Consider the following 15,694-nt stretch of genomic DNA (forward strand, 5'->3'; position numbering starts at 1 on the left):
AAAAGAAATTAACCCAATATTTAGAAATCATACCATTCTACATATGCAATCAGTAATTCTTAACATCATCACATAGATGCATGATCATTGTTTCTTAGTACATTTGCATCGGTTTAGAAGAACTAGCAACACAACAGAAAAAGATATAGAATGTTAATATAGAGAAAAAAAATAAAAGTAATAATAATAGTAAAAAAAAAAAAAACCTATAGCTCAGATGCAGCTTCATTCAGTGTTTTAACATGATTACTTTACAATTAGGTATTATTGTGCTGTCCATTTTTGAGTTTTTGTATCTAGTCCTTCAATGAAATCCCAATCAAAATTCCAACAGCCGGGCGGGCCACGGTGGCTCAGCAGGCAAGAATGCTCACCTGCCATGCCAGCGGACCCGGGTTTGATTTCCAGTGCCTGCCCATGTAAAAAAAAAATTCCAACAGCCTACTTTGCAGAAATGGAAAAGTCAAGCATCAAATTTATTTGGAACTATAAGGGACCCCAACTAGCCGAAAACATCATGAAAAAAAGAATACATGTTGGAGGACTCACATTTCCTGAGCTTAAAGTATATTACAAAGCTACAGTGGTTACAACAGTATGTTACTGACACAAGGATAGATATATAGATAATGGAATTGAATTTAGAGCTCAAAAATAGACCCTCACACCTATGGTCAAATGATTTTTGATAGGCTGAAATAGAAAAGAATAGTCTCTTCAACAAATAGTGCTGGGAGAACTGGATATCCATATGCAAAAGAATGAAAGAAAAGTCCTATCTTATAGCTCTTATACAAAATAAATTAAATGGGTCAAAGACCTAAATATAAGAGCCAGGACTATAAATCTCCTAGAAGAAAATGCAGTGAAGCATCTTCAGGCTGTTGTGTTAGGCAATAGTTTCTTAAACTTAATACCTAAAGCACAAGCAACAAGAGAATAAATAGACAAATGGGATGTCCTCAAAATTTAAACCTTTTAATTTCATGACAAAGAACTTTGTCATGAAAGTGAAAAGATAACCTACTCAATGGGAGAAAATATTTAGAAGTACATATCTGATAAGAGTTCAATATCCAGAATATATTTTTTAAAAAAAGGTCCTACAACTCACCAATAAAAAAGACAACTCAATTAAAAATTGGCCAAAAGACTTAAATAGACATATCTCCAAAGAGGATATACAAATGGCTAAAAAGTACACGAAAAGATGTTCAACATCACTAGCCATAGAGCAAATGCAAATCAAAACCACAATGAGATATCATTTCACACCCACTAGAATGGCTAATATTAAAAAAAAAAAAAAAGACAACAGAAAATTACAAGTGTTGGAAAGGATGTGAAGAAATAGGAACACTCATTCATGCTGGAGGCAAAATAAAATGGTGCAGCCACTGTGGAAGGCAGTGTGGCAGTTCCTCAGGAAGCTGAACATAAAATTACCACAGAACCCGGCAATCACACTACCAGGTACATAGCCAGAAGATCTGAAAGCAGGGACTCGATTAGATATTTGCACAATGATGTTCACAGCAGCATTTTTCACAACTGCCAAAGATAAAAGGAACCCAAGTGTCCGTTAACTGATGAATGCATAAACAAAATGTGGTATATACATATGATGGACTATTATTCAGCTGGGAAAAGGAATGAAGTCCCAAAGCATGCAACAACATGCGTGATCCTTGAGGGCATTTTATTGCCTGAAATAATCCAGGCACAAAAGACATATATTGTATGATCTCACTGATACGAACTAATTATGACAGGCAAACTCATAGAGTTAGAATCTAGAATATAGGTTATGAGGGGATAGATTGGAGGATTACTAAATTTGAGCAGAATTTCTATTTAGGTTGACTATAAAGGTTTGGAAATGGATGGTTGTGATGGTAGCATACTGTGAGTGTAATTAACAGCACTGACTTTGAAAGGGGAAATTTGAAGCCCTGTATCTTACCAGAATGAAAGCTTAGAAGATAAAACATGGGACTGTATAACACAGTGAACCGTGTTGTGGACAATGACTAGTGTTAATAGTACGAGTATAAGAATGCTCTTTCACGGATTATAACAAATGTACCGCACTAATAAAAGGTTTAATAATAGGGTGATAAAAGGGGGAACAAATACACCTAATGTAAACCATGGAATATATTTATTAGTCATATTTTAATATTATTTCATCAACCGTAACAAAAATACCACCAACAAAGTATCAACAATACAGGGATATATGGGGACATAGTATTTTTTTACTGATTTTTCTGTAAACATACAACCTCTCTAATTTAAAAAACTAATAATTTTTTTAAATCAGACACAGAGTTCTGCATATTGTATGATTCCACTTATATAAAATATATATATAAAGAGATCTGTATAGATAGAAATAGATTAGTGGTTATTAGAGCTGGAGAAGGATAAAGGGATCAAGAGATAACTTCTAACAGGTATGGAGCTTTTCTTTTTGAAGTAATGAAAATGTTCTGTACTGAGTGTGGTGATGTATACAGAATTCTGTGAATATACTGAAAACCATTCATTGTATACTTTGGATGGATTGTATGGTATGTGAATAAACCTCAATAAAACTGTTTTAAAAAAGTGGCATCTCTATTCCCACACAGATTTACAGTGGATATATTTTCCAAGCTCAAACTACAGTTCCAGCAGAATTTTTTTAAACCCTGATGCAAATGCAAAGGAACTTTCATATTTCAAAATCCATGTAACTGTACAATTGAGGAGTCTCTACCTAACCTTTAATTGAAAATAATTATTCTGCAATGTCATTATAGGCTAAACAACTAACATCAAAAGAAGAATCTAATAGAATTCTAGAAATGCTGCCTTCCAAACAATGAATACGCTCAATTTAAATACTATGCTTGTGGACTGATATCAGTATTTGGTAGCACCTAGCTGTGTAAAAAGACATTTTCAGAGATGAAATACATAAAATCTCATTACAGATCACCATTGGCAGATGAATATATGCAATTAGTTTTGACAGTAGGGAATACTAACTTTAAGCCTCAATTAAGTTAATGTTCCTATCTCCAGATAATTTCATTCTAATTATTAGCATATGTGAATTATAAAAATTACAATTATTATATTTTGAATTTTAGCAATAAAAAGCTTGTGGAAACTTAAATAATAATAATAATAATCCCTTAATATCATCTATTATCCAGTAAGATTGTCAAGATATTGATGTGTTGAAGCTGGGTGTTCATCATACATTCTAATTTTCTGTATATTTGAAATTTTTCACAATAAATTTTTAAAAATAGGCCAATACTGCATGCACTAATATGAACAAGATATATTAAGTGGAAATGACAGAGAATAATGTATGTACTGTGCTACAATATTTTTGTTTAAAAAATACATATATAGTCATACTCTATAACTGGAAGATGTACATGGAACTGAAAAACAGTGATCGCCTCTGAAAAAGAGAACTGGAACACCAGGAGAAAAGAAAGGCTCATTTACCCTTTTGTACCCGTTGAATTAGGGAAAGTATATTATGAATTAAAAAAACAAATCATTTATAAATTAAAAGAAAAAAACAAAATATACAACCACTTGGGTGCATTATAGATCATCAAAACCAATCATTTATATGGCCTCAATCTTTCTAAGCCCAACACTGCAAGTGAAATCATTGCCCTCCCCGCTACATGGAACAAGACATTCAGGGGTGGAAGTCTCCCTGGCGATGTGGGAGATGGCTCTCAGGGATGAATCCAGACCTGGCACCTTGGGATCAGCAATTCCATCCTGACCAAATGGGGGAAAAGAAGTGTCATTAGACAGTATCAGTGGCAGAGAGAGCTCAAATAGAGCTGAGAGGCTACTCTGGAGGTTGCTCTTATGCAAGCTTCAGGTAGACTTTGCTACCAATCATAACCTGTCAACCACCAATCAGGACCATTCCAGCCAATCCTACAGAAACCTAGGGCAATTAATAAGATTCTACAAGGGTTCCAGGCACTAGAGTAAGTTTCCAGAAACCTACAATCTCCAGATGGGTCCCTGGTCCAGATCAGTCCTGAAACCTAGCCCAGCCTCTCCAGAACATCAGATAGGTCCATCTCCCTACCCCAAATTAGTGACAGACCCTTCTGATATCAAAAATTTAGAACTGCCATAGCCCAAACACCCCTAAAAAGAGTGATGAAGGATGAAAGGTGATGGTGGAGTTATACAGTGAAGATAGAATTTAACAAATGAATATGAATGCTGAATCATTAATGTGATATTTCTTTTAGTCTCCAGTATTTTAGAGCAGCTAGGAGTAAAAACCTAAAATTGTGAGATTGTAGCCCATGTCAAAGACTAGAAATATGTTCTACAACTAATTGTGGTGCTGTGCTTGGAAATTTATAGCTTTTTTGTATGTATGTTATTGCTCACAAAAAAAGAAGGAAAAAAAGTTGATTGTGATGATAAAAAATATTTAACCCCACTAGCATCCTATATTCTGGAGCAGCTAGAAGGAAAAATATGAGAGGATCGTATGGCAGCCCATAACAAACTCTGGGATCTATCCTGTAACCACTTTTTGAAGAGTGTTTTGAAAACTATTGCTTTTTTATTTTATTGCATTGTATATATGTTATACTATACAATAAAAAAAGTTAAAAAAATCATTAATGCAAATAATTATCAGTCACTGCTAAAACTAATCTAACCCTGGTATCTTTCAGACTTCCATTGTGAAATTGCACCAACAGCTCTAAAATCAGAGATCTCCAGTCATCTGTCCAATCCAATATTCTAGTTCTGGGTATTAGAGTCAAGAGATTGTCCCTTCAGCTTACTATCTTCTCCTCAAGTTTGAGTCCCTGAAAAGTCTTTAACAGGGCCTATTCTGAGTAAAAAAAAAAACTTCTCTCTATTCTGACACTTTCTTTGGTGGAGTTACTGGTGAATTTCCTTCACTGTCAAAACACCAAAGCCTCATCTGGTGGTCCATGCTGAAATCAAGACCACCATTCAAAACTGTCGGATGTCCAAATGAGACTTGCCTTAGAATCCAGCTGCTGCAAATCGCTTTCTGTCCTTCACAACTTACTTGTCCGAGCTAAGAAGTGATTAATTATCATAAAAACCAGGCTAGCGGTCTTAAAAGAAGATTTACTTTTTTTCCAACTTAAATAATTTAGACAAATTGATACCTAAACACAAGGATATAGTTGCCTGTTTACAGCAGCAATTTAGATTTAATTGAAGGAACATATTGGGGCCTTCTAAAGTAACAATACATCTCTGCTTAAAATATCTTTTCTGAATTTGTTCTTTTCAGTTGTAAATTGGAAAATGAAGCTAGAGTGCATAACAAGTAGAAGAACATGGAATGTTATTCTTTGTGTGAAATTTTAGAGCAACAATTATTTTTAGCAACATCTGGGCCAAATGTTCTCACAGAACTTAGTTTATTCTGAAATTGAATACCACACAATACCAGAATGGGGTATTTAAAATTCTCAAGTACTATTCTACAAGTAACTATACAATTAAAATTAATCTGCTTTTATACATATCAACAAAGTTTTAATAAGTGCATGCGTAGTGTACAATATGGAAAAACAGTGCTTTCTGGGCAAAATAATTTTTGTGCAATAAAATGATACAAAATCTCAGCTTCAATCTGTGTTATGGTTTTTTTTTTTAATTATAAAACCCAACAATATTAAGCCACTGGAAATGTTATGAATTACAGTACCAAGAAGAGATAAAGATCTAAAAGAGCTAAAAATTCTAGGATTCTATTTTTTCATTAGCACTTTTGAATATCACATTTAAGGGTATATATTTTTAATTAATTAATTTTTGCATTTATTTATTTATTTGGCATGGGCAGACTCTGGGAATCAAACCCGGGTTTCCGGCATAGCAGGCGAGAATTCTGCCACTGAGCCACTGGTGCACTGCCCTTTCATTTATTTTTTATCCATGTTTTTTCACTCATCTGTCCATACCCAGGATAAAAGGAGCATCAGACCAGGTTTTCACAATCACACAGTCACACTGTAAAAGCTATATAGTTATAAAATCGTCTTCGAGAATCAAGGCTACAGGAACACAGCTCAATAGTTTCAGGTACTTTCCTCCAGCCACTCCAATACACCATAAACTAAAAAGGATATCTATATAATGCATACGAAAAACCTCCAGGATAACCTCTCAACTCAGTTTGAAATCTCTCAGCCACTGAAACTTTGTCCCATTTCTCTTTTCCCCCGTTTGGCCAAGAAGGCTTTCTCAATCCAAGAATATACTCTTAAATGGCACAAACCAGACCCCTGACAATGAGTATTCTGAATGGATGGTTGCAAGGATTTGTGAAATTTCTTTGCTAAAATTTAAGGCAAGACATAGCAATTCCACTCCTAATCATAACCTTGAAAATGGGGAATCAGATGGATAGTTGAATACCAATTTTCATAGCAGTATTCCTTGTGGTAGTCAAAAAATGGAAACAATTCAAAAGTCCAGCAACAGATGAATGGATAAACAAATTGTGGTATATACACATAATGGAATATTATTCAGTCATAAAATGAATGAAATTCTGATACACGTTACAACGTGAATAAACCTTGAAAATATTATGCTATATGAAAGAAGCCAGACTCAAAAGATTACATAGCATATGAATCCACTTATATAAAATACCTAGAATAAACAGATTAATGATTGCCAGGAGACAAGAGAAGGTATAATGGGAAGTTATTGCTTAATGGATAGCATTAAGCTATAACTTATAAAAAAAAAAAAGCAAGCAAAACAAACAAAAACCAAACAAACAAAAAATTCAGCAAAATGGTGCTGCAATAACTAGATACTTACATGGAAAAGAATGAAATGTGACCCCACCATAGAGCACACACACACACAAAAATAAATAAATAGCCATGGGGTATAAAAGGTAGCACTGTAGACTGAGAAAGACCAGGCTGGAATCTCAGCTTACAATTTATGAAATCTGAGGTAAATTTGCCTTTCCAACTGTGAAATGTCCAAAAATAGAGTAACTATAGGGTCTTGCACGTGGGAAGTGCTAGGTATATGGCAGTTGCAATAGTAACAAATACTACTATTATTATTATTCTTACTTGTGATACTTTCTCAAAAAACAATTCAATCTGATGCAAAAGGCACAAACAAGTCAAATAAGGAAAAGTTAAGGGATAAAGGAACTTCAACAAAACTCAACACTGAAATTTGAACAATGGAATGTTTTTTTCAACAAAGGACAGTAGATAGTCTTCTCTAAATCAATACACATACAACTGTTTTTCTATCAAATCATCTCAAATACTGTGTTATAGCTGTATCTTAAAGTGTGGTTGTTGTGCAATAGATTTTCATGGCGTCTTTTCCATACTCAAGACAAAGGACCAAAAATACGCTCAAGATCTACATCAAACCAATGGCCAAGAGACAATAAATAAACACAGTTTTCATGAGGAAGCCTTCCATCTAAACAGTTTAGACAGTTGGGTGTAAATCAGGTGTAAAAGATTGTTCTTAAAAAATCAGCATTAATCCAAACAGATTGGAGGGAAGTTGTTTAAATCCAAGATCAGAAAAATCAATCTATAATTTCCATTGACCCCAAAACAGCAATCTCACATTTCACATTGAATTTGGCTAAGTCACAAGCATGGTAAACAGTAGCATCTGGCTCTCATGTGGGATGGTGTGTACAATGGGCTGATCCATAACTTTAGCCTACTTTAGACATTTAGATGGATGGGCTAAGAGCCCAGTGTGTTATAATAACCCTGAAAAGCTTTTGGCTCGGGCTGTGAACACATTAGCATTAACTTAAATCTGTTGCTTTGTTTACAAAAAGAGATATTTGCTTGTGCTTTCTGCCTAAATGGATTCAGTGAAAGGACCCAAGACCTAAAAAGTGAAATTTACAGTGGGCACAGCAGCAATTCACTATACTGAACTTGCACTGAACAACTTTTTTGCATTTCCTCTTTGTTACATGTTTTTAAAATAAGAGATATCTTCATTTGGAGGCTCCGTCTGTGCATATTTGGAACTTTAACGCCTAATTTCCCTTTCCTGTTTTCTGCCTTTTTTTTTTTTGATCCCCTTCATAACCTGAAGGTGGAAATAAGCAATCATTTAAAGGGTTCCATGAAGATGTCACCATTTAGAAATGTCACACATGCAGCCATTTGTTTCTGAGCTAGAGAGTGCAGGCTGTTTAGAACAGTGTTTCAATTATTCTTCTCGAAACCACTCAAAGCTACCAGAACTAATTTCTCCCAATACATCACTATAGTTTAATGTCTAGAATGAAAAGATGCCCTCCCTGGGCCAGTAGAAACTGATTATTGCACATTAAGGGTATAATCAGAGGGCCTCTGAATTATAGTCAAGATTTCCAAAAAAATGTAATTAAACAACACCCAATCTAATTTTGTGTTTATTGCTTTTATAAACAGTATTAACATAGATAAATTACATGTGACGTTTATTCATATTTAAACTGATTTCAAACAAATATGTGAATCTCACCTTGGCCAAAATTAGATTGAATAATTAGCAGATGTACATTCTAATACCATTATGGTACAGAATAATATTGCATTATATTTTAAATTTCATTATACTCATAAATAGGCATTACAATGTTCTGTATATCTGTTCTATGATCCAATCAATAAGTACATTTTGAACATTACTTGTGGGTCTAGCATTAATCTAAAGGCAGAAAAGTTGAGTTGAAACTATTTTAAATTGAACAAGTAAATGGTTTTAAATATCACCACAAATAGAGGTTGCATAAAGAAAGAGCACTATGTGCCTCTAAAAACCACTCAAGTGGGAAAAAGCTTCTAAATGTTCTCATGGTATATGATTTGTCATGAACAAACTCTTCTTACATTCAAGTATTCGAGATCTTATCACAGGGCCCACAAAGAATATATACCTACCACTGGCCTTAACAAAGCAAATTTAATTTTCTTTTTAAAGACTTCCCCATTTATTTCATGACATTTTAGGGAATGGAGGTGAAGTCACAGTGATTTTACTGTTTGAGTAATACCACAGGCAAATAAAATGAAAAATAACCTGAAACTGAAAAAAAATCTAATTTAATAGGAAATGGAATTAGGTTGCATGATTGCATAACGCACTGGGCTGGGAGTCAAGAGATTCATCAGATGTATAAGTCTGGTCAGTTTTCCCTTTTATAAAATAAGGGGACAAAGTAGTTCAGTCCTCAGGTCTATTCCAGCTCAACGTCTCTAAATGCAAGAGATTTCCCTGAGAAGTAAAAGTCTGTGGTGCATATGGTCCCTCTGTTCTAAACATAGACTGCCTAAAGTGACAATTATGAAGACAAGAAGGGAACACAAAGACATAAAACTGGGCTCACGTGAGTGAGGGGTGAAAATGGGTAATTTCCTTCTGTTTCTTTTCATATTTTAAAAAAAAAGAAGAAGTTTTAGACCTCTTAATAAATAGGCGTCTCCACCCTAAGAATCAGGTGGTGTGTATCTGCAGAGAAAGGAGGGCTCCTCAGCTTTGTGAACAAAGAATCAATGTTCCCAAGCATGGTCATTATTTTATGGGGTTCCTCTCCAGGTAGAGAGTCCTTGACATGTGGTCCAGAGCTGTTTGGGAAAGGGTAGGGAGAGAGGACTGATCAAAAAATTCACTTCAACCTGTGTGATTGTGAAAATCTTGTGGCTGGTCTGGTCAGATGATTAAAAAATATATAAGGACAAAAATTAAATAAACTATGAGGGAGTAAGATGCAGAAAAATTGGGGTAGATTGTAATAACAGTGGTCAATGAGACGGGGGGGTAAGGGGTATGGAACGTATGAGTTTTTTTTTTCTTTCTACTTCTTTTTCTGAAATGATGCAAATGTTCTAAAAATGATCATGGAGATGAATAAACAACTATGTGATGATATTGTAAGCCACTGATTGTATACTTTGGATAGACTTATGGTGCCTGAAGATATCTCAATAAAAATCTTTTTTTTTAAAGTCACGTCAAAGCATTCCTCACAATATTCTCACTTTCTCTCCCCCAGCAAGTATCAGCTGCATATCCCATGCTCCTTTGTCAGCTTCTGTGAAATGGTTAACAAAATGATAAGCAGCAACAGGAAACCTTTCCAGAATAAAGCTAGCTTCTCTCAACAAAATGGAAGGAGGGCAAGGTGGAATGGGGTGGGAATCTTCATTTTTCAATGACCTAGAAGACATACGGCTTGCACTCTGTCACAGGGCTCAAAGGACAAATCAGAACCTCCTCTACATTAGTGCACATGCAGTTCAGTGGAATAAAACGACAAGTGAATAATTCATGTTCACAATATGCTGGGTGGGGCAAGCTCTTGCTGTTGTTGGGTCTTCTGTGCTTTAATCCATTTATTGCAAAAGGCTACAAAAAAAAAGACCTCATCTAGGCATGCTTTCTTTCCTTCCACCCCATCATCTTTCCACTGAAAAGTTTCCATCAATGTCTAAATGTTTCTAGAATCAGTCTTTGACCCCAAAACCTTTATGGAGAGACCCACAGAAAACTAGACAGTATTCCTAAAAGTAAAAATAAAATAAATAAAGAATTTCTAATGTTTTTAGGCAGTCTAATTATTTACCTATTGTCTTTCAGGGGATACCTTACACTTTGACCTAAAACGTTCATTGAAAAATGCCAGGGCAAATAATCTGTTCTACTAAATTCCCCCTTTACTGTCCCTTTCAGTCACACACACTTTCAGTCGCCGAAACAAATTTAGTTTTATAGCTTGGAAGAAACATAAGATGTTACTGGATTTATTCCCTACCCTTCCAAAAAGGCCACACCTAAGACATCGCTGAGATGAGGATCTCTCCTGATGCAGGAGTGTGGGAATGATTCAATTTCCTGTGGCACCCATCCTTTTCCCAAAGATAATTCTTTTCTTCTTACCAGCAAACAAACAGCGGCACTAACAACAACAAAAAAACCCCAGTGCTTAGAAATCTGTACCTCTCTCTTCTCACTAGTCTTTGAGTTTTTGAAACAGGAAAGACAAATTGCTTACTGGAAAAAAAAGGGGGAACTCCATCATCCTTTGATTGTATACACCTGTTCTGCCAGCTGACACTCCCTAATAGAAATTTTGACCATAAAAAAAAGACAATAATTGCACTGCTCTTTACTAGAAACTAACCAAATCTGTGTGCCCCGCATTGCTGGTTCACTCTGCTTTCTCGCCCACCACCTTCTTGCCCAAAGCAGGAAAGGTGTGGCAACCAGCTAAATACCTCTCCTGCCCAGACACTGCCAATATCCTAGGCAGGAGTAGCCAGCCGAACCAAGGGAGGTACCACCCTCTCTCTCGGATACCGCTGCTTACCACACAGGGAAAACCAAGTCCATTCACGATCTGGCGATCTGAAATCAATTCTCTTTAACCTGATCTAAACATCTGCCTTACAAATACAAAAACAGAAAACGCAAATCAGAACATAACATCACATGGAGCACAAACTTGAAATCAGGGCTAGGCAACATTTGCCCATCAGCTCTGCCTGTGAACTCCAGGATGGCACGGAAAGCAACGCTGCCCAGCCCAGGTCCTGGGAGGGTATTTTACAACGGACTTCCAGAAGCCCCTTTCAACACCACCACTTCCTCCCAGCCTCCAAAACGCTCTGCATAAAGAAGACCTTCTTTAAGCACTTACGGGAAGCGCCGGCTTCTGTCTGCACAGTGCGGGTGAGTCACGCAGCAGGAGGGCGTCCCCTTCCCGCCCCCGAGCAAGGCAAATCGGAGCACCCTCCGCTTTTCCGCAGGCTGATGTCTGCGAGACAGCAGCCTGGGAGCCGACTTTCCCATTACAGCCTCAGACTGGAAGCCGTGTGCTTTCGGCGGGCCAGTCCCAGCTGCCCACGGAGTACCACATGATCCGCTCTGACATCAGATCAGCCCGACGTGACAGCCCACCCGCCAGCCTCTTCCACACGCACGGGTTGCATCATTGGTGTGGCTTTGACTTGCATTTAAGCAGGTGGTAAAGAGTAAGGAATTGTTTTCTCCCAAAAAAAATTGTAACAAAAACAGAAGGAAAAGAAAAATTAGCAAGAAAATTACACGGATTTGTTTGCAGCCAGAATTTAGCAGATATATGGGAGGTAACTGGAGTTCCACGTTCACTTCAGGGAAGCCATGGGATAAACCAAGATGCCAACCACCGTGGGAGTGATTTCATCTGCAAATCACTACCACCAACCCCATCTTTCGTAGATCATCTTTTAGAGCAAGTGTAAATCATAAAATTTGGTGAGTTTTCTGCGGATTTTTAAATCTGATTGCCACAGCTTTTGGTTTAGGGAAAATCTCTGGGAGATTAGCCACTAGACTCCGTGCCCTATAATTCCCTTGTGAGGGGACCTAAATACAAGCCGACAGAAACAGACCCACACTCCCTGACTGACAGACAGGCAGGTGACAGGAGACCCAGGATCTGTTCATGCTTGCACTCATCCAATATCAGAATCGGATGGGGGACTCTATATTTTAACAGCATGCACAGTTTCAGATAAGCTTTTTTCAGGGAGAGGAGGGGTACGTGGCTTCTAATTCTACTTCTGTGGTAAAAGAGAAAAAAAGGAAGCAATATCCTTATCAAGGCTCTTTTTAAAATGTCCTATTTACTACAATTTCATTATAATAGATGGAAATAAAAGTTAGGTTACTTTTTTATTTCCAAAATCATCAAACTTTTATGAAGCAAAATTATAGCCACATTAGGTAGCAAGTGATCAGAAATATAAGTTTTTCCCAGCGGATAGAAAAATCCACTTTCTTTACCTACTTTATATTACTTCCTGTGTTTTTCCTTTATCAACTGTATTTCAGATATTTGTGTAAAAGAGGATGCCCCTATCAAACCAATACATCCACTGAATATTATATACATTTGAATCATTTACAGTGATTTAAACATAGTGTTTAGTAAACATTCAGAATAAATGAACTGACGTAATCAGTTTTAGTCTTCTCTGACTTATTCCCAAGAGAGCACAAGTGGAAATTTGTTGCCCAATGGAACCCTCGCAGTCACAAATCACAGCACCTGGTAACCCTCCCAGGGGGAAAATATCATAAGCTTGTTACAAAATAAATAGATGATTTAAACATTATATATAAAATTACAAACAGACGCATTATTTCCAAACAAAGAGGTCATGTATTTACTTTCTAAATGCTAATCTGAAAGTATTCCTAAACTTAAAGGAAAATAATATAATCCACTTTAAATGTAAGGAATATAGACAAAATACTAGTGGAGACCAAGAGCTTTCATATTTTGTGATTATTCTGTGGGAAAGAGCTTATTCTTAAACTGAGATACCAGAAAATGAATATGAAATAAACAAGAAATAATCTTCTGCTTGAAGATGTCTTTTTGCTTAGGGATTCCTGACATTTTCTGACCTATAACTTTATAACTCTAAACATTTTTAAGTAACAATTTTTTTCAAATCTGCACCAACACCCCACATAAGCAAACCTTTGTATGATTTCTTACTACATGGCAAAGTTGGAAATTTGGCCTCACAGACAAAATGCTTCTTTAAAATCTATGCAGCTGGAATTCCATCATCTCAGATTTTTTATTCCAGCTGCTCCAAAAGACTGGAGGCTAGAAGGACTATTAATATGGTGATTCAGCTAGAAGGAATAATAATATGGTGATTGTAGCCATTTTCATTTGTTAAATCACATTTTGCTGTACGTCCTCCCTCTCCTTTAATCCCTCTCCCACTTTATAGGATCCCTGGGGAAAGCCCATTCTGGCTCCCATATTGAGAAGACATGTCCACACTGAAGGCCAGGAGGATACAATCAATTGATAATACTGGAGAGGCTGGTCCTTCTGGGTTTCAGGATTTACCTGACCTAGGAACTCTCAGGGAATTATATGTCCCAGGAAGGCAGACCTAGCGCAGGAAACCTTTATTGAGTCTCAGTTCAAGCCCTCGGTGCTCCTAAGAGACAACAGGAACGTTCTGCCCTCATAAGCCATGTGCGTGCGTGTCAGCGTGCGCGTGAGTGTGTGGGCACGTATGTGTGTTTCCCATTAGGCCACCACCGGGGCGGCCCAGTCTGCCCCCATCACCACGGCCCCCCGTCAGTATTTACCGGACCTCAGGCCTCTGCAGGAGTGCGATTTGGGCCTACGGGCCGCTGGGCCGTCCTGCAATGGGGGAGGCCTGGGCAGGCAAGAGGGCAGACTCGGAGGATAAGGAGGAGGATCCAGGCTGGGAGCCGCGGCAGAGGAGCAGGGGTCTCCGCGCTGCCGCCCGCTGCGGCCAGGCTCCTTGCTGTGGTCCAGAACCGTGTCCCGGGCAGGTGCCACTCAGCCTGAATGGAACCTGTGGATCTGATGCCAGGAGGTGGGGTGGGCAGGGCCCAACCGGAGCCTGGGTCTGGGACGGACAGGGTGGGAGAGGATGAACTGTGAGGATTGAGGCTGCCCAGGACCCCTCCCCAGGATCCGCAAGCTTCAGTCACCCAGCTTGATTTTCTACCGTGCGCCCCTCCCCCACTTCGCCTTGCTATTTATTGCTGCATGATAGACCTCATTTGGGGCAGGGAGGGTCTCCAGGCCCCCCCCCCCCGCCCCGTCCACTTGGCGGGTCACCATGGGCCAAGGGGACCCTCCCTGTACTCTGCCCATCACTTGCTCTCCCCATGCTCCCTGGGGGGCCCAGGTTGAGCACTGACCCATATGGAATGCCGGGAGGAGGAAGGGAGAAAAGGATAGAGTATTGTGTTCGACTAGAACTGGGGAGGGATAACATCCTATTTTCTGTCCTCCCAGAAGGGGGCGGGACACCCAGGATCACACTCCTGTACTGGCCACAGGCAGCATCACCATGAGCTTGAGTTCCTTTCCCTCCAGAGTTTATTAACTCAGAGTTTAAATAACTTCTGCAGAGCTGCAGAAGTGTCACAGAAAAGCAAGTCACCGATGCCTGACCTCTCCATTCAGAAGCTTGCAGTTAATGTACAGTGATGAGAAACTGTTATTTTATGATCTTTTCATTAAAAGCTTTCTTGAAGACTAAAAAAAATAAAAATAAAAGAGAGACAGCAGGAGTGCTATTGATTGGGGTTTAGCAAATTATGACCGTTAGCACTCTCTAACCGCCTGTTAACTATTGGCCATAGCATGCATTTTTCGTTTTCCCCCTATAACCCTCTACCACTGACTCCTTATCCACTATTGAACCATTGAAATAGTTCTTGTGAGAACTTATTTATAATCATAAATTTAACCATTGGGAATATGGCACTATACATCCCCTTTCAGTCATATTCACCTTCAATATGGCAATGTTACTTACAAACCTGTTAATTAGTTATCACTTCTATCCATTTCCTTGCATTTAGATTAAACCTCTTTGGGAAGCCTTTCTCCCATTTCCAGCTTCTGTGTATCTCTAGGTCTGCTGTATTCTACAGTGTAATCTCTGAGATTACCTTTACTGGATTCATAATAATAAGATCATACAGTATCTGTCCTTTGTATCTGACTTATTTCACTTAGCATTATGTCCTCATGGTTCATCCACATTGTCATATGTTTCAGGACATCATCTCATCTTATTGCTACATAATATTCCATCATATATAT

The 15,694-nt window shown here is 37.9% G+C and overlaps 1 protein-coding gene across 2 annotated transcripts in view; it reads right to left on the reverse strand.

Annotated features, from left to right (window-relative positions):
• Positions 1-15,694, reverse strand: part of ANK2 (ankyrin 2) — a 767,321-nt gene that overhangs the window by 615,810 nt on the left and 135,817 nt on the right. The window contains exon 1 of one of the 2 annotated variants that reach the window (XM_077142485.1): positions 11,735-11,916. The exons of the other annotated variant lie outside the window; for it this stretch is intronic. The gene's annotated coding sequence lies outside the window, so the exon portion shown is untranslated. Of the gene's footprint in view, positions 1-11,734; positions 11,917-15,694 lie in introns of those variants that run through there. 2 annotated transcript variants of the gene reach the window in all.

This window comes from Tamandua tetradactyla, chromosome 24 (genome assembly GCF_023851605.1).
Source record: "Tamandua tetradactyla isolate mTamTet1 chromosome 24, mTamTet1.pri, whole genome shotgun sequence".
Lineage (NCBI taxonomy): Eukaryota > Metazoa > Chordata > Mammalia > Pilosa > Myrmecophagidae > Tamandua > Tamandua tetradactyla.